Raw genomic sequence first — 22,598 nt, 5'->3', positions numbered from 1 at the left:
TCTGAGTTCCAGACAGGGAGAAGGAGCTCAGTGAGAAGGGCAAACCAGTACACATCAGCGGAGTTGTACAAGGAGCTCCCTCAACAGTTTGTGCTCATATTTCACTGGCTAGAGGTTGACCAGGTGTCTATTCCCTCCTGCACAGAAGCCAGAAGATGAGTACATGGTTGGGTTGACATTGACATTCCCCTACCAAAATGAGGGTTTATTAGAAAGGAGAAGGGAGAGAATGGGTTTGGGGTACATGACTCCCTGGGTGGGGTTGAGTCTCCTTCTAGCATTAATGACTACTAAGGTAAACTTGAACAATATGTAATATGAAGAGAAAGAAATGAGGATGATTTTAACTACCCAAAGTGACTTCCTACAACATACAGTGTAAATTGTACTTGATTTTTTATCAACATCTTCAGGGGTTTTTTGTTTTGTTTTGTTTTGTTTTTCTATTCATTGGGGAGACTTTGAGAAAATACAGCGAAGTGTGAGGGGGAAAGTAGGGATCACCAGTCACCCTGTTACCCAGAGTTATCACTATACTATTTTGTTGGATTTTCTGTCTTTTTAATGTATCTTTTACTTATTTATAGTCATAGTTTATGCACAAGTTCGTGGCCTTTTTCACTAAATAAATAATTGTGCTGACAGATGACCCTAGGAAGGGTATCCTGCACCCTAACAGAACATGCCAAGCTGTTTGGGAAATGCTTAAATTGGAGGAGAATGAATAGCATAGGCTGGGTTTTCTCTTGCTCTGCTTCTGGGATACCAGAAGGCAAAATTGGCCCAGTTCTCACTCTCACTTTAAGACTCCATCATATGCTCTTCTTTCTGTATTTTTCCATCTTAAAAAATGTCAAGTGTACATGCCAAGAGTAAAGATCATTCTTCAGAGAACATGAGCTCCTGTGCCCATTTTCATCGCGTGGTTCACAGAGGAGGACTTTTCTCTGGCTGGTTACCTCATAGGATGTCAAAGGGCCCTCTTGACCCACCAGTTCAAACCCCTCATACAAGAGTAAAGAGAAGCAGAGAGGAAAATATGTCTTCCTCAGTGTTACATCTAGCAAGATCGGTGCTGGAACCCGGGCCTCCCAAGTGCCTTTCTAGTAAATTCCTAGTCTTCTGGAGATACTTTGGATGATGCAACTCACTTCAAAGGTGTGATGACTCCCTCAAAACGCACAACCACTTCTAGCCAGTCACCAAAGGTGTTTACTGAAAACTAGAGATTTATCTCTTTCTTAGGATGGCATTCCGATTGGTCATTTCATTTCACATACCTGAATTTTCAGGGAACATACACTCCCTATGGCGAGCAGCTTTTCAACTCAGTGTTACCTGTTGTGTACTCAGACCTTGCTCAGTGCTGCTGAGTTGCTCTACAGACATCTTGAGGCTGGCTAGGGAGGGAAATAGGAGCCCATGTGACACATGATCCAGTGAAATAGCATGCAGCTGTGAAAGGAAGCCAGGGCATCTGTATGCACCTCTGTGGAAAGATGACCATGAAACGTTGGGGAAAGGGCAGATTGTTGGTGATGGCATATATGGCATATGTATCTGCTGATATACAGACCATCCCTTCATGTTTTATAACGTATATTCACACACTCACATGATTATATGCATAGGGAATATCTATTGGGGGGTGAGCTCAGTATGCTGAGCTTTGAACTTCTAACCCTTAGAACAATCACAATGTTAATTTTACCACAACTTTACCACAGTAATTGGAGAAAAAATAAGAAAATAAAATATTTCAACAAATATAAACTAGTCAATAAAGTATCTAGTCACTAAGCTGGGATTTAAAGATGGAGAAATAGTTTTTTTTTAACTTATTCATTTACATACTTCTGTTTGGTAAACATAATCATCATAATCATAATTGGGTTTCCCTGTCATACATTTTGAATAATTATAGTATCCACCACAGAGTTGTAATGACAAAATTTAAAGAGTTGCTATGAATAAAAGGGTTAGAACTTTGCCAGATACATAATAACAGCTCAATTACATTAGTTGTGATAATGAAAGAATGTTTATATGCTGTTGCTAAATATATGTATTTATGCAAGTTATTTATAGGGCAATTTGGTTATATAAGTGTGTATGTATATGTATGTGTGTGTGTGTGTGTGTGTGTATAGGTGCCAAAAACCTGTAGACTTTGAAAATATTTTTATCTAGCAGAAGTATTTTAAGAAAATTATCCTATGGAAAATATTTACTAACCATCTAAGAAACAAGTACAAATAAGAGTAAAGACCAAAATGTTGATAACAGCTAAATGTTCAAAGCAGAAGTGGTTTAATAAAGGATGGTGCATCATTCCCATGGAATAGTAGGCATTCATTGTAGCAGTAATTTCATAACCATGGTAGGTGTTAGTAATATAATATTTCATTGTTTTAAAAAAGACAAGTTTCTAGTTGTTATACAATATATCCCATGATGACAAAAACATAATATATCTATGTAAGTCTAGAAGCAAGTATAGAAGTATTGGACTCCAGATAACTATCAACATTTTCTTCTTTATACTTAGGTGTACTTTCCACTTTTCTACATGGAATCTCTAATACTTGGGCAAGTGTTTAAAAACAAGGCAAAGGACACTGGGGGAGCATTTCATAATGTCATGCAAATAGACTGGCATTTGGATGCCTCTGCCTGGCAGCCAGAGGACATACAAATGCTCCCAGCCTCAAAGAATCAATTGGGCAAGTTTTGTCTGTCTCTAATGCAAAATCAGCAGATACAGGACTCGTGCGTGTCCTAGCCTGACTCAGGAGACAGGCTTTTGGATGTTGATTGATGGCCAGATGAAGAAAATGGTGAGCAAAATTGGGCCATCTCATTGCAATAAGAAAACTCAAAAAAGGACCAAATTCTTATGGTGACCATTACTCCAGTTTTTCACACAACAGTCCAGTTGACCTCTTTTGTCCCAGTATAATTACAAATAACATCCCCTTCCAATGTTTGTTACTCTTGCCATTTGGGTTTGCTTATTTGTTTTGTTATTTGCTTTAATTTATTCTTCTGGCTGCTGTATTCCCTATGCATTGAGTTAAAGATTTGATTCAGTGTCAATTTCCTTTTTGGAAATTGGCTCATCTGCTGCATGGCGCTCATGTCAGGAGGTGCCCATATGTGATTATCTTATTAGTAGTGGTCATACATTCATTGACGAGTGGGTGCAGGGGAGAATCAGCAAGATCACTCTCCTATAAAGTTCTGCATCAACCATTGATCACATGGCTTCAGTACTGGAATAATTTTACTAGGTGTTAGAAAATATTTCTAGCTTTATCATTTTCCACATTTATTGACTGTAATTTTTTTTCATAATGAAGAATATTCTCTCATCAATTAGAGCTTAGTTACTCTAGTGTAACTAATATAGGAGGGACAGAATCGATGCTTAATTCTTTGGTTTTTAAGGTCAGTTTTCAGAATAAGGAGTTGAAATGCTAGTTACTTCTAGTGACATCCAGGGTTATTTAATTTGTTTTGCTTTGGGAAAGTTTTGTTTTTTGGGTTTTTTTTGTTTGTTTGTTTGCTTTTGCCTCCTTGCTACTTGGTGAGGAGTTTATCTCTTTCCCTTTTTATTTTAAAAAGCTTGATATCATTGAATTCAGTAAGTTCGTATGTGTTAAATTTAAATACATTTACAAAACAAATTTCCCTCATAAATTAGGAATTTTGAATTCCTATCTATATTACTCAAAGTTATCTAGAAAAATTAGGATCAACAGAATGTGCCTAGCTCTCTAGAGTGAGGTATATTTAAAGAATCCACTTCTACAATTGCAGAGACTAACAAATCCAGAATCTGTAGGGCTTATGTGTTGACTTGAAACCCAAAGAAGAGCTGATGTAGCTCAAGTCTGAAGGTTGTGGGAAGTGAAATTCCATTTGCTTGTGTGACGTCTTTGTGTCTCTTTTAAGATCTTCAGTTGGTTGAATTGAGTCCACCAACATTAGGGAAGGTCTATTCATTTAAATATTAATGTCACCTTTAAAAAAGAAAAAAAAAAAAAGCCTTTGCAGCAACATCTAGAGTAATGTTTGACAAAATATCTGGGTACCTTGGCCTGCTCAATTTGACACATGAAATTCACCATCACTCTATATTTAAAAAGAAAAGTAGCAAAATGAGGAAGGAAGTACAAAATGAAGGGTAGAGTTAGTACTTCCTGTGCTTGCTCAAAGATGGCAGAGAACGTTGAACTAAACCAAACAAGAATTAGTGACTTCTTTGTGATTATTAGAACTAGAGTCTGAGTTGACAAAAATCACCCTGACCCACTAGTTCCCATGTAACCTTGCATCAGTCCTATTAGTTCACTGAGTTTTATAATCTTCATTTGAAAAGTAAGGATAATAAAATATGTCCTCCCTGCCATTATCTTGAGTTATGATAGTTAAAAGAAATTGTGTATGTGAAAGGATTTGTAAATTCTGCATATGACCCAATAAAAGGTATTATTGGACTACTTTTTGTTAAGAACTAATGAACCACACAGTGTCAAGCAAATGTGCTTTGAAGCTATATAGCTTTACTGTTCACTGTCACATTGTAACATTCAATGACTTTTCTTTTAAACAAAGCTCCACCTTTTCAGAATAGGGAAAAACTGTTACTCCTTTGAGGAAAAGAAATCAGAGTACTAATTTTCCATGTGACCTTTGTCTATAAATTCTAATTTCCCTAGAGTCCCTAAATCTCTATGTCAAATATATAACATTGACAAATGCATAGAGTAAATAGCTGACTGGCTTGATTCATTCATTTGTCCATTCAATAAGCATTTGTCAAATACCCATTATATGTGAGACACTGTATCAGGTGCTATTAAGACACGAAATTAATCAAATCCAGAGTCTGTTCTCAAGCCCTTTACAGACTATTAAGAGGAAGAAGCCATAATTTAAAAAAGAAAAGCCTGTGCTATATCATAGAAATTGAAACATACAGTGAGAGCTATCAGTGACATCCCAGGGAACTTGGAAGAAGGGTAAAGTAGTTTCAACTAAAGGTTCCAAACTGCTTCTTGGAAGAGGTATACTGAGCTAAACTGAAGAATTGAGAATATCGTTGAACCTGTGCAATGGAGTGGGGGGGGGGGCAGAATAGGGAAGAGAGAATGTTATAGATGTGGTGAGGAATATAAGAATTTAAAGGGGAGAGATAAGAAGGGTGTTTGAACATATGCTATTATTATGCTATTATGACAATTAATTAATTCTTAGATCTCTAAATCTCTATGTCAGCCATGTAATATTGACCAGTCCTTAGAGTCCTTTCTAATTTTGGAAAGGGTTTTAAGCTTCATGTAACATGGGGATGGCAGAAAAACTTCCTTTGCTTAGGAAGTTCCTCTGCTTGGGAACCCAGTTCAATTAATAGGTCACATCTTGTCAACCAGTTTAACGAGAGGGTTATTGTCAAATATCCAGACAATAAATTTTAATGTTACTGTAATTATGAGGCTTTTCAATCCTAAAACTGTGATTATCAGAAAAATCTTGTTGAAGTTTTTAATATTTTAGATATAAATCTGTTTGAGTACCCACATCCATGCTTTCTAAACAGAAAATACAAAACTTAATTTAACCTTATTGTGAAAAAAAAAGTGTTTTAAAAACACTTGTCAGGGGGCCCTCCCTGGTGGCGCAGCGGGCTAAAGCACTGCACTAAGAAGCCAAAGCCACTTCCGCATGAGTTCGATTCCCGCCTGCCCCGGAGGTGACCACATGGCGTGGCAGACCTCTCCTGACCCGCCCGCTGCTCCCCTCAGCAGTGTACCTCGCCGATCTGCCTGTTCTGCTTCCCACTCTGTCTCTGGTGAATTCTCTCACCCTCCACATCTCTGGCCTGTACCCCAGTTCTGTATGAATAAATAAATCTTTAAAAAAAAAAAAAAAACACTTGTCAGGACCCTTGAAGGCGCAGGGTTTTTTGTTTTGTTTTTTTTTTTTTTACCCCTAAATTCAATTGTTCCAGATTGCTGTTTGTTATATTGCTCTGTTTTTCTCTGCCTGTTGCTGAGCAATCATTTCTAAGATATGATGTTATAGGCTATTATTCATATCTTCTCATTTTTGTTCTGTTCACTGGTTCTGCTCTAGTTGATAGTGGGAAGTTAGATAACCAATTCCTGTTAGAGCTACATATAAGATATGATGATCTCCAAGTAAGGGTTTAAGAGGATTGTCTACATGCAAAGTATCTTGAGACTAAGTGCCATCTGGTCTGCCTGTTTAATTAAAGGGGGGTGGAGGTTTTAAAGAAGGGGGGAGAAAAAGAGGAGAGGAAGAAAGAGAAGAGAGATTGAGAATGAGAGAAAAAATGAATGTGTATGTGTGTGTGTGTGTACGTGTATAAATGTGCTTCTGTTTTACCTTCTGTTTTATTATTTGAGTGCATGAAAGCTAACTTTAAGATCAGCAAAATGTGACAGTCTATAATTTGCCCCAAAAAGCTGAGAAGCTCAGAAAAATCTAAGATAACAAGAAAGTTCATAACATTGCATTTAAGAGATAATTGTGGTCACCCCTGCTGTTATACAGACCCTGTGATGATTACAAGGTCATGCAAGAGGCAACCATTATCTCTGAGAAACAGCACTTACACGGATTAGCCCAAATTCCTATGGGTAACTTGAAAGAAAATGAAGATTAAACTTGAGGTCTCCAGATCCCAAAGAGAGTTCCTTCAACCACTATGAAATGCTACCCACATGATAATTATTATAAGAAATTCTGCACCTCTTTATTTTCACACCACATTGGGAGAATGTGGGTCTGGGGTAAATCAATGAATCCCCAAGATCAACCAATAAGTGGGGAAAACAGAATCAGCAGAAGAGCGTATTAAAATTACTCATGTCCAGGTTTCATGATTAAGAGTATTTCAACAGGTCTGGGCTAGGTAACAGAAGTTTGGGTTTCATGTTGCATCCTAATCACACCACACCATCATAACCACAATGCCATCATCACACTGGCTTTGATTTTACAGGAGATGCAAATGGTCTTTATGTTTCCAACAATTATAGTCTTCAGACCTGGGGCTGTAGGTAGTCAGGTCATTGCTTTTCTTCAGAGCACAGCCTTCTTCCTGAGCCTGCCTTTACTGTTCTGCTCGCTGTGTACTTCTCAGCCTCTTCACCCATGCCTGTGCCAAAACAACAGGCTATCTGGGCATGCATGAGATCCCACTCAATTGCTTTCTGTTCTGTCACCGTTCATGGTACTCAGCTGGAAGGTTACCATAGGGCATTCTGACTTACTGGGTCCTGCCTCCTGGGAGGTTGAAGCATTTTCAGCAATGGTCATGTTTCTGAAGGAAGTGTCAGATGGCCAAAGGTAATGGTAAAAAACTGTGATGATGTTCCAGCTAGGAGGTCAAAGTACTCTGCAAGGTGGAAGGCACACCTGCCCAGCACTTCACCTACCACCATGGAGTGTCCACTGAGGTAGACACAGGGACAGTTTCTTTTGTCATATACTGCATTTCATTCTCCTGACAGTCTTAAAATGGTAATATTGCTATCCTTATTTCACACCTTAATGGAACATAGAACAAGAAGTAATTTGTCCAAGTTTGTACAGCTAGAAAGTGTCAGTAGTAGGCCCAAAATCAGTCTGATAGATGCAGGGTCTGATTTGCAGTCACAGTGGTACAAAGTAATGCTGTTGGGTAAGCAAATTCTGTTCCTACACCTGGGGCCATTGAAGGAAACCTGAATCCTGCAGGAGCATTGGACAGAGACTTTATTTAGACACCAAAACAAGACAGGATCTACACCTCACTCACATCTAGGAGAAACTTAGGGTCTTGTCCCATTCAAGAAAATGGAGATGGACCATACTATTGGGGTGAAGCACTACAGAACTTAGGAGAAGTCACAGAGCGGGCGTTCCTCAGTTTTGTTCTGTTTACTGGTTCTCTTCTAATTGATACTTGGAAGTTAGAAAACCAAGTCCTCTTAGACCTACATATAAGATATGATAAGCTCTGAGCAAGGGTTTAAGAGGATTGTCTACATGTAAAGTATCTTTTTTAGGCACTGGTTCTTCCCACTGCTGCAGAGAGATTATGATCTCAAAATTAGACATCCACACGATGGATCTGTGTTAGAAATAGCACCCATACAAATAAGCATTTAACCCAGTGGTTTCTGAACTCTCAGGGTAATGGAAAAGTGCGACAAAGGTGTCATAGGGAATCCTGCCAACAAGAAAGGTAAATGCAGCAAGGCTGCGGCTTCCCAGCCAACCCCATTTCAGTCCATACTCCACCCCTTCCTCTGCTGGCAGTTGCCTCTCCCATTGTTAAACTCACTTTCTCAGTCTCCCTTGTATCTAGGACTTGGGAATGTGAACTATCCCTTCAGGGGGATTCTGGAGGAAAAAATTCTTCTCTTAAAAAAAAAAAATGGAGGGGGGGTGGGAAGGAGATATCCATGAAAACACCCTTTTCCTTCATTACCTGCCAGGCACTTGGCAGTGTCTCCTTTTATCCCCAGAAAACCTTATGAGGTGGTGAATAATATCGTCCTGATTTTAGAGACAAAGACACTGACATCAGAGAGGGGGTGAAATTAACTAGCAGGTGGTGGGACCAACACTTGAACCCAGATCTGTTTAACTACTTTTAGGGGTTGAATTGTATCCCCTCAAAAAAGAGATGTTGAGTTCCCAATCCCTAGTACCTCAGAATGGGGCCTAGTTTGTGTAAGGTATTGCTGAAAGGAGCCCACACACGAAGTCTTAGAGAAGAGAGGTTTATTGGGGCCAGTTGCCAGACGGGACTCCAAGGGAGGGGCAGCCACGCCAAAGAAGTGCATGGAGAAAATTGATACCCAAGAGTAGTAGGGGGAGGGAGGGCTGTAGGTCAGAACAGCCAAGGCGGAATGCACAGACAAGGAGGTGAAGGCGCAGGCAAGGCCCAGGCGACCCCCAGTCTACACAACCAGGAATGTGGGTGGAGTCCTATAGTTATGACATCTGCCTACTGCTGGATACTATCAGCCCACAAGGTTAGGGGGCCCTTCTGCCCCCCACCCCCTCACTGCCCACGTTGGCCTAGTAGTTTGAACATTGGGTCCCTACAGAGGTAAGCATGTTAAAATAAGGCGATGAGGGTCATTCCTAACCCAACGTGGCTGGTTGGGGTCGGAGGAGGTTGAGACAGACGGAAGACAAGATGGCAACACACAGGGTAAGGGCACATCAGGTGGCCAGGTGAGGCCAAAGACTGATGGCAAAGGGAAAAGAGGAGACGAGTCTTCTCCATTAGAGTCATCAGAGTGCAGACAAGATTTCCAGCCTCCAAAACTATGAGGCAATACCTTTCTGTTGTGTTCAGCCACCTGCTTGTCGTTACTTGTTATGGCAGCCTATGCAACTAATACGCCTCGCAACGTCATAAACACGTTATTTTAGTGCCTCCATAAAAATACACAAATGTAGATGGTTTTCACTGGGAATGTTACCAGAACAGCCAAGACAGTCCTGGAAACTAGTGGTGTCTTCATGAAGGCAGCTAAGTAGGGCCACACTACTTAATGTAGCAGTGGGAAGAACCAGTGCCTTAGTGTGGTGAACCACACAGCAGTTACCCAGAGAACCAGGCTGCAGGGGAGACCCTCATGGACTCAACCTGCATTTATAGGACGTAGCAGCGTCCTAGGCATTTCACACATGAGGCTTCCAACACCCTACACAGTTGGCACCTCTACCCTCATTCTACAAGTGAGGGAGCTGATTGGTCCCAGAGGTCATGGCTAATATCAGCAAGCAAGCCTTCAAGCCCAGAGCTGCTGACTAGTCCTCTGTTCTTTCTGCAGCTGCACTTTATTCCCACAAGGGACCACCCTCAGGGACACTGCCTCAGGATGCCGGCAGATAGTGGCAGGAACTCCGTGAGCCCAGTCCCTGCCTCCAGCTCTGCCCTCTCTGTGTCCTTGACTCTACAGATTCAGGAGGTTTCGGTTTGAGATTTTTTTTTTTAGAATTAAATTGGTCAATGTGAGCAGTTGTAGCTGTTCCCTGTGCTGTCTCCAAAAGCCCAATTGTATCTCCCTGATGGCCTCATTTCCCCTTCTGTTATTGTGCATATTCTACTGGATGGAGTAGAGCTAATAATTGTAACTAATTAGCTTAAGAATTGCCTTGAGATAAGAACAAAAGCATTTACATGAAGGAATTCAATAGACTGAACTTAAGCAGAAGCACTTGTTCTTTAGAGGGAAATTATGAAGTTTGGCTTCTTGCCCTCAACACCTTTGATGTCTTGGGACTGTTGTCTCAAGCCTGTGTTCCCAAGACTTGTGATTCAGTTGAGTAGACCCATGGGTGCTTCCTTTACTACTTGGAGAAATATTTAAATGAAAAGCCCTCCCTTCTTTTACACATGCCAGGATGAAAGGCCGTAATGCCATGGGTCAACAATAAGCATTGTTTAATGAGGGTCTCTGGAATGAAGAAAATAGGTGACGGTGCAAGTTGCAGGTTCAAAACAGTGGATTCCAAGAGGATATCACAGTGCATCTGAATGTCTCACTCATCATTTAGCTCACCCTTCCAGACAGAGAAATTCTTGGAATCTTCTTTGCACTACAATTATCATGGAACCCTTCTTGGTCACCTCCAAACTCCCAAATCTTGCACTAAGCTCTCCCATACACCGGCCCTAACTTCTTTCCAATCAGATTTTCAGGTAGGCTTTTACTTGAGACCCCCATGCTAACCAATAACTCCAAACTATGTCTGGCACTTTCTTACCTTCTTCTCTGTCTGCTCATAGACCTTGTCCACCAGAACCCCTTCATGGCATCCTATAGGGCAGGAGATTGCTCCTCCTGTTCAGTGGGTCTAAATCACCTAGGTAGGGACTGGCTTTACCAGAACCACCTGAGCTTGCACTCGACACCTAGGTGATTCTGATTTGCAGCCAGATTGGGGAAGCCCTAAATGCCCATATTCACCCTGTATGGAGCCTCTATCTAAACCATATGCTTGAACTGTTTTTGTGGTCTTAAGTTCCATTTTTAATACCACTGATTGTTAAAAATTTCTGCCAAACTTGAGTTGAGGCAATATTATCTTTTCTACAAATCCTACTATCTAACTAAAATCTTTCCTATAAATCTACCCCAAATAAATCTAATACCTCTTCCCAATACCAATTCTAAATTTCCTAAAGACAGATACCATCTCCCATTTAACTGTCTTGCCATCCCGTCCCCCACACTCTGAAGTTTTACAATTTGTTGGTTAAGCAAATTCTAATTCCTTCACATATAAATCATAGTTTATTATCATCAATATAATCCTTGCTAAAAATCAAAAAGCTAGATACTGTTATTTCTATTGCATCAATAAGGAAACTGATAGTGGGATATTAAGTGATTTCCTGAAGGTTCCACAGTGTCAGAGTTTGGACTTAAATGAGTCTGTTGACTCCAAAATAAATAGCATTAACCATTTGGCTATATTGCCACCAAATTGTTTATTCTGTGTTGGACAGTTTCCAATCTGATTTTCTATCATTAGTTACAAATCCAGAATGGAACACAATGTTTGTGCACCTCTCTGCCCAGCATAGACTATGGAGTTTTCTTGCTGCCAGAGCACACACTGTTAGTACTGCCTAAGAGGATGTCGGTATTTACTGACAACTCCATAGCATGGTTAACTGATAATCGATCATAAGTCTGGTTACAACATCATAAACCAATGTTACCCCAATAAAAGAAAATAATAAACACATAAAATGTCTGGTCAACCTTTACGTGGACTCTTGTAAAGTCAGGCATTATTTCTGTTTTATTAATTGCCTATCATGTGCAAAGAAAGGACAATAGCTGAGGGACACAGAGTGTGTCTAATGTGAGATGAGGCCTGTCCTGCTCTTAAAGGAGCAAATGAAAGAACAGGGAGGAGAGGTGCTGAGTGGAAAGTTTCGTGGAACTGGCTTCCAACCATATCAGCATTATAAAGCTGTTCAGAGGCAAGATCTTAGGGAGGTTCGATCCTTTCCCAACTCCATGACTGAAGTGCCCTTGAGATTACGTAACCCCTGCAGGAAGAGCAGAAGAGCAGGTGAGACAACTAAAGATGCCACACTATTGTCTTACCCTGTGCTTGCCAATTTAATTGTTTTAAACCTGAGTTAAGGATTTTCCCTGTTTAGACTTAATTGTACCTTATGTATTTACCCTGTGAGTTTTTATAGGAGTCTCAAAAACAAAACGAAGTCATCACTTTCCTGTAGAACTAAATTGCATCTAGAGAAAAAACACCCAGGATTGAAAATACTGGATTAATGGCAGCAAACTAAGCAGATTCATTGCATGAAAGGAAGGCAGAGAGAAGAGAAAAATGCACCCTCTAGAAACAAGGAGCACATATCCCAGTGTGGATGTTGAGACAGTAGAGAAAACCCAGATCTATATTTCCATTAGAGTAAGAATAAGCACTGTTTGTGGGCTAATGTCATACATATAATTATTTTTCCCATTTGTGAGATAGTTAGATAAAGAGCTTAAGAACTGTCATCAGGTTTTATTTTTTTTTTTTTCTGTATATGGCCATGTAATCATCCTTCTTCCTTTAGAGAACATTTATGTATTTTCTAATAATGCCGATTTATTTGAAAACTGCCTGTTTTATCCTCTCACAATCTACTCCTTCCCCATGAACTAATCCCTTAAAAATATGTGCCCTTGTGTTGTAGAAATTGCATCATATTATAACTGCTTACCAATTTGCAATGCTCTGAAGAAATCTGAAATTGCAAATTGCTATGTAGCAGTCACCCAAATATTTGATGTTCTATGAGGCCTAAAAGAGTAAAGGTCAGGGTCTATTTCCACTGTATTTTGAAAGCCTATCAACTTGTCTTTTGTTAAATGTATGTATAAGTGGAGATTTAATACCAAAGGTGATTGAAAGACCTTGAAACATCTGTAAACCCCAAGAATAAACTCACATAACTTTTTTTGTCTTATTACCTTCCTATTCTAATATAACTCATGGTAGCAAATACTTGTTAGACCTTCCCTCTATATTGAAGAGAAAAACAAAAATTAAGATAATGTGGACTTGAAGTCACATTTCTTAACCTCAACTCCTTAAGTGGACGTCTGATGAGCATTTAACAACCACAGGCTTATTAATATCCATATTTCTAGAATCTACATTAGATATAATAGGACCCAAAACTTTCATCAGATTCTCAAAGGCATCTTTAACTTCAAAAATTTAATGATCACTATCCTGATTGTGTAATAATAAGCTATACATAAAGATTGAAGTTTAATTGTTAAAGGTGAAATTTGTTTTAAAAGTCATCTTTACTGAATTAAACTTCCTCAAGTTACAAATGAGAAAACTGAGGAAGGAACAGGAAAAGTGACTCAGCCCCAAAGCCATATAGAATTAAGAAGTCAGCCACATAATAATAAAGTTAGCCACAGAATAATTAAGAAGTCAGCCACAGAATAATAAAGTCAGCCACAGAATAATTAAGAAGTCAGCCATAGCCTTCATGCTGGACCTAACTGTGCATGTGTCTAGGGTAAGATAAGATAATTAACAGGAAAGATTTGCAGGAAGAAAAGGGAAAAACGACATTTGCTTGGGAAATCAAAAAAGACTTGGTGAAAAATGTGGTCTTTAAAACTGTCTCAAATGATGGACTTGGAGACATTTGACTGAGAAGACCTGTAGGAAAAATAAAGTAGGGATGTGATTCCTGTTTGAACAAAAGCCTGTGTGTGTGTGTGTGTGTGTGTGTGTGTGTGTGTGTGTGTGTGTGTGTGTGTAGATTCCCATTTTGTCAAAGGATCAGGGATCAGAGGAGAATCTACACTCCAGGCACAACACAAGTTAAAAGGATCCAGCAAGAATTGTACATCCCCTATCAAATTTCCAGAGATTTCTTTAAATGTTCGCACTGACTCAGCTTTGGCAAACACATGTAGGAAGTTTTGCTGGAACTGTGGATACATATAGTCTCTCCAGAGCCAATTTGGGCACTGGTATCTAATGCTTTGAAAAGTACGGAGTTTAACCACACAATTCATGTTGCAGGGATGTATTGAAGCAAACAGTAATGAAGTGTTTTCTAAGACTACCTATTATCATGTTCATTTTAGGGATGCATAATTAGAAGTTGCCTAATGTCTGCACATAGATTATAAATGTATTTAATGATAATGCTTCCTCATGATGGAAAAAAAAACTGATCGTTAAAAACCACACTATGAAGAAACAGCCCAGGGAACTTGGGGAAGGTTTGCACAGCTTCTTGTTTTACTTTACTTTCCTTGTTGCATTTTCCTCAAATGAGAAGCCAGAATTCTACATGTCCCCTTGTGCCTTATCTGCACAGAATGTCCTGCACGTATTTTAATGAAAGAAAGCAAATGGTAAGATAGTAAATATTTTATCACCATTGGTGTATTAAGGCATATAATTCCATATTTAGAAGTGAAAAAGTATATTCATCAAGAAGTTAACAGTGACTGTCCCTGATAGTAACATTAACATTGAAGCAATTTTTACTTTCTGTTCTGCTATTTTCTAGATTTAGAGAGTAATTGGGTCATTTTTTTATATCTTCTTATTTTTTTATTCAACATTATAAATCAACATCTGTATAGACTACATTTAGTTCACTGTCCAATATCTAGTTTCCATCTTTTGACATTTCAAAAGCAAAAAAAAATGAGCGTTATATTTCTAAGGGGATAATACCTGAAGCTTGTTTACCTTTTGGTGAAGAAGTGACTCCAGTGAGGATAATTTGTTTTTCTTTCTTCTGCTTTTTTTTTAATTAAGATAACATTCACTTACAATGCAGGGCATTGTTAGGAGAGTTGCTTCCACCTCAGATGTCTGCCTCCACAGCAGCCCCCACCCAAACACCCATGGTTCTCTCCCCTCAACCATTGAGCCTCCTTCTTTTTCTTTCTTCCCCCTCCTCGCCTTCCCCTTTTGTAGCTCCCATTCTGTACTCCTATTTCTAGGGTTTGTTTTGGTTTCATTTTGTTAGTTCCTTGGTTTTGTTTCTCTAAATTCCATATATGAATGAAATCATCCAGTATTTGTATTTCTCCTTCTGACCTGTTCCACTGAACATAATCCCCTCTGGCTCCACAGATTGATTTCCTTTTTTTTTTTTTCTTTAAGTTTTATTTATATATACAAGAACTGGGGTACAGGCCAGAGGTACTGGGTATGAGAGGATTAACCAGAACAGAGTGGGGAGCAGAACAGGCACACTAACTGAAATACACTGCTGAGGGGAGCAGTGGGCAGGTCAGGAGAGGCCTGCTGCCCCATGTGGGTCAGCTCCCTGGCTGGGGATTAAACTGCAGTGGCTACAGATAGCCTCATAGTGCTGTGCTTTACCTGGTTAGTGCTGTGCTTTACCAGTTGTGCCACCAGGGAGGGCCTAATAGGTTGATTTCTAACTTCAACAGAACTTTCTCTTTTGTAATGCATGTCCACACCCACGGGACATTTTCCTTTCTCTTATTGTGAAGACTGCTATCTGGGAACATTGAGTTAGCAGCTTCATTTACCTCTCAGAACTTCTTCTAGGGGGCATCTCCATAAGCCAGGGCTCAGAGTGTGGCTATCCCTAAGGTTTCTACCAAACACATTGAGAACCTCCTTCCTAGGAAAGTCAGTTATGATTTTGTCAAAAATTCCACCGTTGGCCAGATGACACTGAGTGATCAGCCGGTAATGACCCTTCACTGGAGCGAGGAGGAAGCAAGCTTGGCTCTCGCTTACCCTGAGGTCCTTCCAGCTTGTTCTCTTTGCTCCAGGAGCTAGTAAAGTCACACCAGAAGGGAAATTCCTATGACACTGTGAGGGTGGATATTTCCTAGAGAATCAGAACTCTTCAGGGAAAAAACTAGGTTGTTCCAGATATCATCCAAGGAAGGGCACTGTGCTGTCATTCTGAAATAGTCCTGGCCAACTGTTCTGAGTGCCTTTAGAGTTTTCTGCTAAGACCTGGGGACCGCCTTTAGCAGCAGACTGGACAAATCCTTTGTGATATACTCATCTTTACAGGTGGATGGGGTTGGGGGTTGGTAATGTTCTGGTTCTTGTTCTCACCACTGGTTTCAAGGGTGTGTTCCACATAAAAAAAATTCAGTCAGTGTACATAAGTGCTCTTTTTGAGATATATAATTTGCTTCAATAAAAAGCTAGGAAAAAAAAAAAAAAGATCAGGGTAGCACTCCTACCATTCCCAGAGTAAGATGCCCCGTGGGATGTACTGAACTTATCAAGAGAGATGTGGGGTAGTTTATATGACTTGAAGTCCTCTTAGGAGGGAAATACAGAGGAATGGAAACTGGGAAACGAGAGTGACCTATATACTTGGAAACCATGTGTGGCCTCCTATTCTGAGTAATTGCTCAGGTGTTGTGCTTCAGAGAAAATCTAGAGACTGTGAGCAGAGCGACCGGTTCCCAGCCACCCCCACAGAGGCTTTTCAGCTGGACTTTAGCTTGACCAACTGTAAAAAGGGACTGTTTGGCCCTCCCTGGTGATGCAGCAGGTTGGAGCCCTGCACTGTGAAGCTAAGCCAAGTCATGGCTGCTTCAGTGCAAGTTCGATCCCTGGCCCCGGAACTGACCCACATGGCGTGGCAGACCTCTCCTGACCCACCTGCTGCTCCCCTCAGCAGTGTACTTTGTCCATCTGCCTGTTCTGTTCCCCACGCTGTCTCTGGTGAATCCTCTCACCACTCCGTGTCTCTGGCCTCTACCCCAGTTATGTATGCACAAATAAATAAAATCTTTTTAAAAAGGGGAGGGGCTGTTTGATCTAGCTTACTATACCCTAATGACTTTGGCTCTGTTCTCACTAAGGTTTTATGTTTACGGAAAGAAATAAAGGGGGAGGGGCACTAGAGCACTATGAAAACACAGCAGTGACTAATGGGCTCATTTGTCTTATTAGAAAGCAAAGTAAATCATCATTCTCCAGTCACCCAGAGACAGGATGTAAGCTGATTGGTGGCTACTGCATAAGCCAAGCACTTGGGCTAGCAGAGCTGGAGGCCTGGGTCAGCAGCAAACAGCTAGTTCTTGGTTTGTGCAGACTGGTGGCCAAAGTCCCAACAGGAAAGTTCAGCATTGGCCACACCTCACTTCCCCTCCAGACAGTCGGTGAGCCATGGGTCTGCAGGAGGGCATCCTGCATCTCTGGCCCTGGACAGTCTCCTTCCCATCATCATCAATACCTACGTGCTTCTGTTCCCACACAAAAAACTATGCTACACACATGGACAGCCTGGAGTCGACCCCCCTTTTTCAAATGATATGGGAGTCCAGTTGGATGCTGGAGCATTTTCTATTTTTTTATGTGAAATCCTTATTTTTAAGTGAGGTAATATTCGGATACCCCCATCAAGTATCACCACCATGGTGCAACCACCCCCAAATTACCCATAGTCTACCCCATCCCAGTCCACTGTGCTTCCTTCCCTCTTTGTTCTTACCCCTCCCCCACCCCCTCTCTCCTTTGTACTTCAGTTCTGTAGTCAGCTAGCAAGCGTCAGTTTTTTTTAACTTGTTTTTACCTGGCTCTTAGTTTAATTACTTTATATTCAACACTTTCGTGACACCATCCAGTATTTATCTTTCCCCTTCTGACTTCTTTTCACTTGACAATCTCCCTTCTAGCGCCATCCACATTGCCATAAATAGCACAACTTTATCTTTTTGACCACTGAGTCATATTTCATTGTGTATATGAACCACATTTTCTTGATCCATTCATCCATTGTGGGTTGTAGGTTATTTATATAATGTCGCTATAGTAAATAGCATGGATACAGCAGAATTTTCCACCAGCCATTCCCAAACTGTTCTGTAGGGGACTTGTACTGAGGAATATTTACACAAATTCCATGAACAGAGGATGTGGGGTAAATATGTTTGTGGAATGCTGAGCTTGTTAAAATGTTTACTCTAGAACTGCTCAGAGCCTTCAATATGTGTTGCAAGTGTTCAGGAAGCTACTAAGACTGTTTAATCTTTTTTTTAGAAAGACAAACAATTCCTAAGGCAAATTAAAGAATAAACATGTATTACATGCCTACTATGTGTCAGGCACTTCCAGATAAGGAAACAAATATATTTTGAATTAGTTTCCAGCAGCTACATTAACAAAACATCACACACTTGAGTATCTTGGAACAACAGAAATCAACTGATGTATGTTCTGCAAGCCAGAAGTCCAAATTCCAAGTGTTGGCTGGGCCATGTTCCTGGCAAAGGCTCTAGAGGAGAATCCATTCCTATGTTTTCTAGTTTCTAGTGTCTCCAGAAGTTCTTGGCTTGGGTCATATCACTCCAATTTCTGCCACTGTGGTCATTTTCTTCCTTCTATGTCAAAACTCTCTCTACTTCTCTCATATCAGATACTTGTAACTGCATGTAGGGGTCTTCCAGATAACCTAAGATAAGCATCTATGTTCAAGATCTTTGACTTAATCTTATCTTTTACCATATAAAGCAAGTTTCTAGGGATGAGAATGTGAATGTATCTACTGAGGGGATGCACCATTCAACTTGATATAGCTATAATTAGCACAACCCCCCCCCCATATGCCCTCACATTATTTTCAGATATCCATTCTTCCTCGCCAAGATCCCCATTTCACTACACCCTTTGCTTTTTCATTTCTTCTTCACAGCACCCAGTGAAAAGATTTCACACAGATTAGGTAGTTACTTAATAAGTACATCTCCCAAACAGGGCACACATCAGCTGATTTTTAAAGTGACAGAAGAGAACACTGAGTTAGACATATGAAGAGATGGGAAGTCGTTTCTACTATGCACCCGCTTGTTTTATGACCCTGCCAGGCATGGGTCTCCAGCTGGGTGGACAGAGCTTTCTAAAGAGAAGGGCCTAATACATTTGACTTCCAGAGACTTTTATACCACTTGCATTGCACTAAAAGAATTTGTAGGGAAGGAAAACATTACTTTATTTTGACCATCTTAGGTTCATGGATGAGGTGTTGAAAATCTGATAAAAGACTAACCTTAGAAAACAAGTGGGTAAACTGTTATGTGTGCATCCATATACATACAGGAACATGCAGTGATCAATAGCTCGAAGAGGTGATTAGATGCTTAGAGTGTGGACATAGCATCATAACAGAAAAATTATATATATATATAATTATATATGTGCATATATATATACATATACATACATACATACATACATATATATATATGTATGTATATATGGAGGAGGAGAAGAAGAAGCAAGGCAAAAGAAAAGGATAGAGTTTTGAAGGTTGGAAGATTTGGGCAAAGTAAATGCATAGGATGAAACAGGACTCCTTAGCAAAGTTTGTAACTGGGATGCCATTTCAGGTTCCTTGCTACCTAGATTTTTCTCCATGATTAAGAATCATCCTATCTTTCCTAGCAGGGGTAGGGGACAAGAATTGTTCCTGGGTCTGCTTTTTTCCATTTGCCTTTAGCTCAAAATAATCCTTATGTTAGAATGGCATATTGTAGACTGGTATACATAGGACGTGTTCAGATTAAAGATTAAATATGTTCTTTCTTAGGATCCTTTCAAACACATTCTTTTGTAAGTTGGGTGGTGGGGAGGAAACATAGCCTTTTGCCCTCTCCTGCTGCAATTTGGGAGGAAGCATCTGTCCTAGGAAGAAGAAAAGTACTGAAGTAAGATAAAAATCTGTATTTTCCAGTTCTGATGGCCCAGATCGGAACACTTGAGTCTTTTGCAATAAGAAGGGTCAAGTTTCAAAGATTGCTATCGCTATAGTAAGCTCTATTGACATTTTGGAAAAAGCTAGCAAATTCTTCAGCTAACACATGTTTCAAGGCCTAGAGACATATAACCAACTGGAAGTCTGCTTCCAGCTTTATCCTCTCCTCTTCCCACAACCCAGGCTGTTCCCTCAGAACTTCCTTCCATAAATAAATTTTTTTAAGTTTTATTTATTTATTCATACAGAACTAGGGTACAGGCCAGAAGTACAGGGGCAGTGAGAGGATTCACCAGAGATAGAGTGGGGAGCAGAACAGGCCAACTGATGAAGTACACTGCTGAGGGGAGCAGTGGGTGGGTCAGAAGAGGTCTGCAGTACCGTGTGGGTCACCTCCGGGATGGGGATAGAACTCACACTGAAGCTGCTGTGGCTCACTTGCAGTGCTGTGTCCTAAACCACTGTGCCACCAGGGAGGACCCCTCCCATAAATAATTTAAAGATCAAGTTAGAGAAATTGTAACAGAGGATCACAGGAAGCACAGGAAAAGAAGTACCATGTCCTTTTCAGCATATTCCCTTAGTTAAATCCTCAAGGACTCAAAACAACCATCTTATGAAATAGAAATTACTGCTCCTTTTAACAGATATGGACACAAAAACCAAAAGATGGGGGGAAACCATCTATCCCCAAATGAAAAGATAAATAAAATGTGATATATGAATACAATGAAATATTATTTAGTCTTAAATAATAGCAAATAATAATAATATTTGCTACAATACGAGAGAGTCAGAAAGACTTCATTCTTAAGACATGATGATAATTGAAATCAGATGCAGAAAGATTAATACTAAAAGGTACCAAGAATGGGCAAATTCATAGAGACAGAAAGCAGAATAGAGAGTGGGGTGTCACTGTTTAAGGGATACAGACTTTCTGTTTGGGATGATATAAAAGCTCTAGAAATAGACAGTGGTGATGGTAGGGCAACATAGTTGATGTACTTAATGCCACTAAAGTATTCATTTAAAAATGGATACAATGAGGGAAAAAAAGATGCTATGTATATTGTACTGTCATTTCAAAAAATGATATGGAAACTGTGGTTAATTGTCCAAAACCACACAGCCTTTGGCAGAGAAGCAAGTTTTTGAGCTCATCAGTCTGGCATATGATAAAGTGTCATCTAGCAGGAAAAAAGCAGTAGATAGTGCTACTACTGATCATCAGACATGGTGGAAACTGCAGCGAAGAATTGGTAGCTTCTCATGTCTAGTTCAAACTAATTTCCTGACCTGAGGTTGTATTAAGAGTAAAAATGGGGTGAGTGGGAAAATGCTGACATTACTCATTGATTATTACTAGCCATATGCTCTTAAATCTCTTTTATGGATGGCCTTGGCTGTATTAGTCCCTGCTTCCATATCTGTTTAAATTTTGAGGAAAATTTAAAAAATTTGAAGAAAAATAAATTTGGTTGCAAATAATGGCATTAATGAGAGTAAAGAAAGAGCATCTTACAGCAAAAGAGAGACTACACAAAACAAAGAGAAATCCTACTGATTGGGAGAAAATATTTGCACACAATACTTCTGACAAAGGACTGATCACAAAGATATTCAAAGAACTGATGAAACTTAACAAAAATAAAGTGAACAATCCCATCAAAAAATTAACATAAGGGGCCCTCCCTGGAGCTTAAGCCACTTCCACATGAGTTCGATTCCTGCCTGCCCCAGGAGGAGATCCACATGGTGCGGCAGACCTCTCCTGACCCACCTGCTGCTCCCCTCAGCAGTGTACTTCATCGATCTGCCTGTTGTGCTCCCCGCTCTGTCTCTGGTGAATCCTTTCACCCTCCACATCTCTGGCCTGTACCCCAGTTCAATATGAATAAATAAATCTTTAAAAAAAAATGAACAGAAGAGCTAAAAAGACAATTCTCCAAAGAGGAAATGCAGACAGCCAACTGTCATAAGGGAAATACAAATTAAACCACAATGAGATGCCATCTCACACCAGTGAGAATGGCATATATTGAAATATATTGGCATATATTGAAATAACTAGCAACAACAAATGTTGGCAAGGATGAGGAGAAAAGGGAACTCCCCTACACTGCTGGTGGGAATGCAAACTGGTGTAACCACTATGGAAAGCTGTTTGGAGGTTTCTCAAAATGCTAAAAATGGAGTTTCCATATGACCCAGAAATTTCACTCCTACTTGAGTAGGTACCTACTTGAGTAGGTATCTACTCAAAGACACAAAAACACTGATTCAAAAGGAACCCCATGTTTATTGTACCCCCATGTTTATTGCTGCTCTGTTTACATCAGGGAAGACATGGAATCAACCAAAATGCTCAAAAACAGACTACTTTATTAAAAAAAAATGTGGTACATATACACAATGGAATATTACTCAGAAATCAAAAAAGATAAACTCATGCCTTTTTCAGCAGCATGGATGGAGCTGGATGGGATCGCGCTTAGTGAAATAAGCCAGAAAGAAAAAAAAATACCAGATGGTTTCACTTATAGCAAGAGAATAAGAGATCAGGGGGGAAAAAAGTAATTATAATAAAGTAAAAAGCAAAAATGAAAACAATGAACAACTATAAGCCAAAGACATTTTACAGGGGGGGAAGAGGAATTGGATCAAAACTGGGGTAGGAACAGTGCACAGGACTATTGTATGGCACATGGGTGAATTGGTGGTGGGAAGCCCATGGGGACTACAACTGAGATGAAAAAATGCAAAAAATGAAGAAGGATGTAAAAAATAAATA

Source organism: Condylura cristata, unplaced genomic scaffold (genome assembly GCF_000260355.1).
Source record: "Condylura cristata isolate star-nosed mole 26May11 unplaced genomic scaffold, ConCri1.0 scaffold00017, whole genome shotgun sequence".
NCBI classification, from domain to species: Eukaryota; Metazoa; Chordata; class Mammalia; order Eulipotyphla; family Talpidae; genus Condylura; species Condylura cristata.
This window is presented reverse-complemented; position numbering follows the sequence as displayed.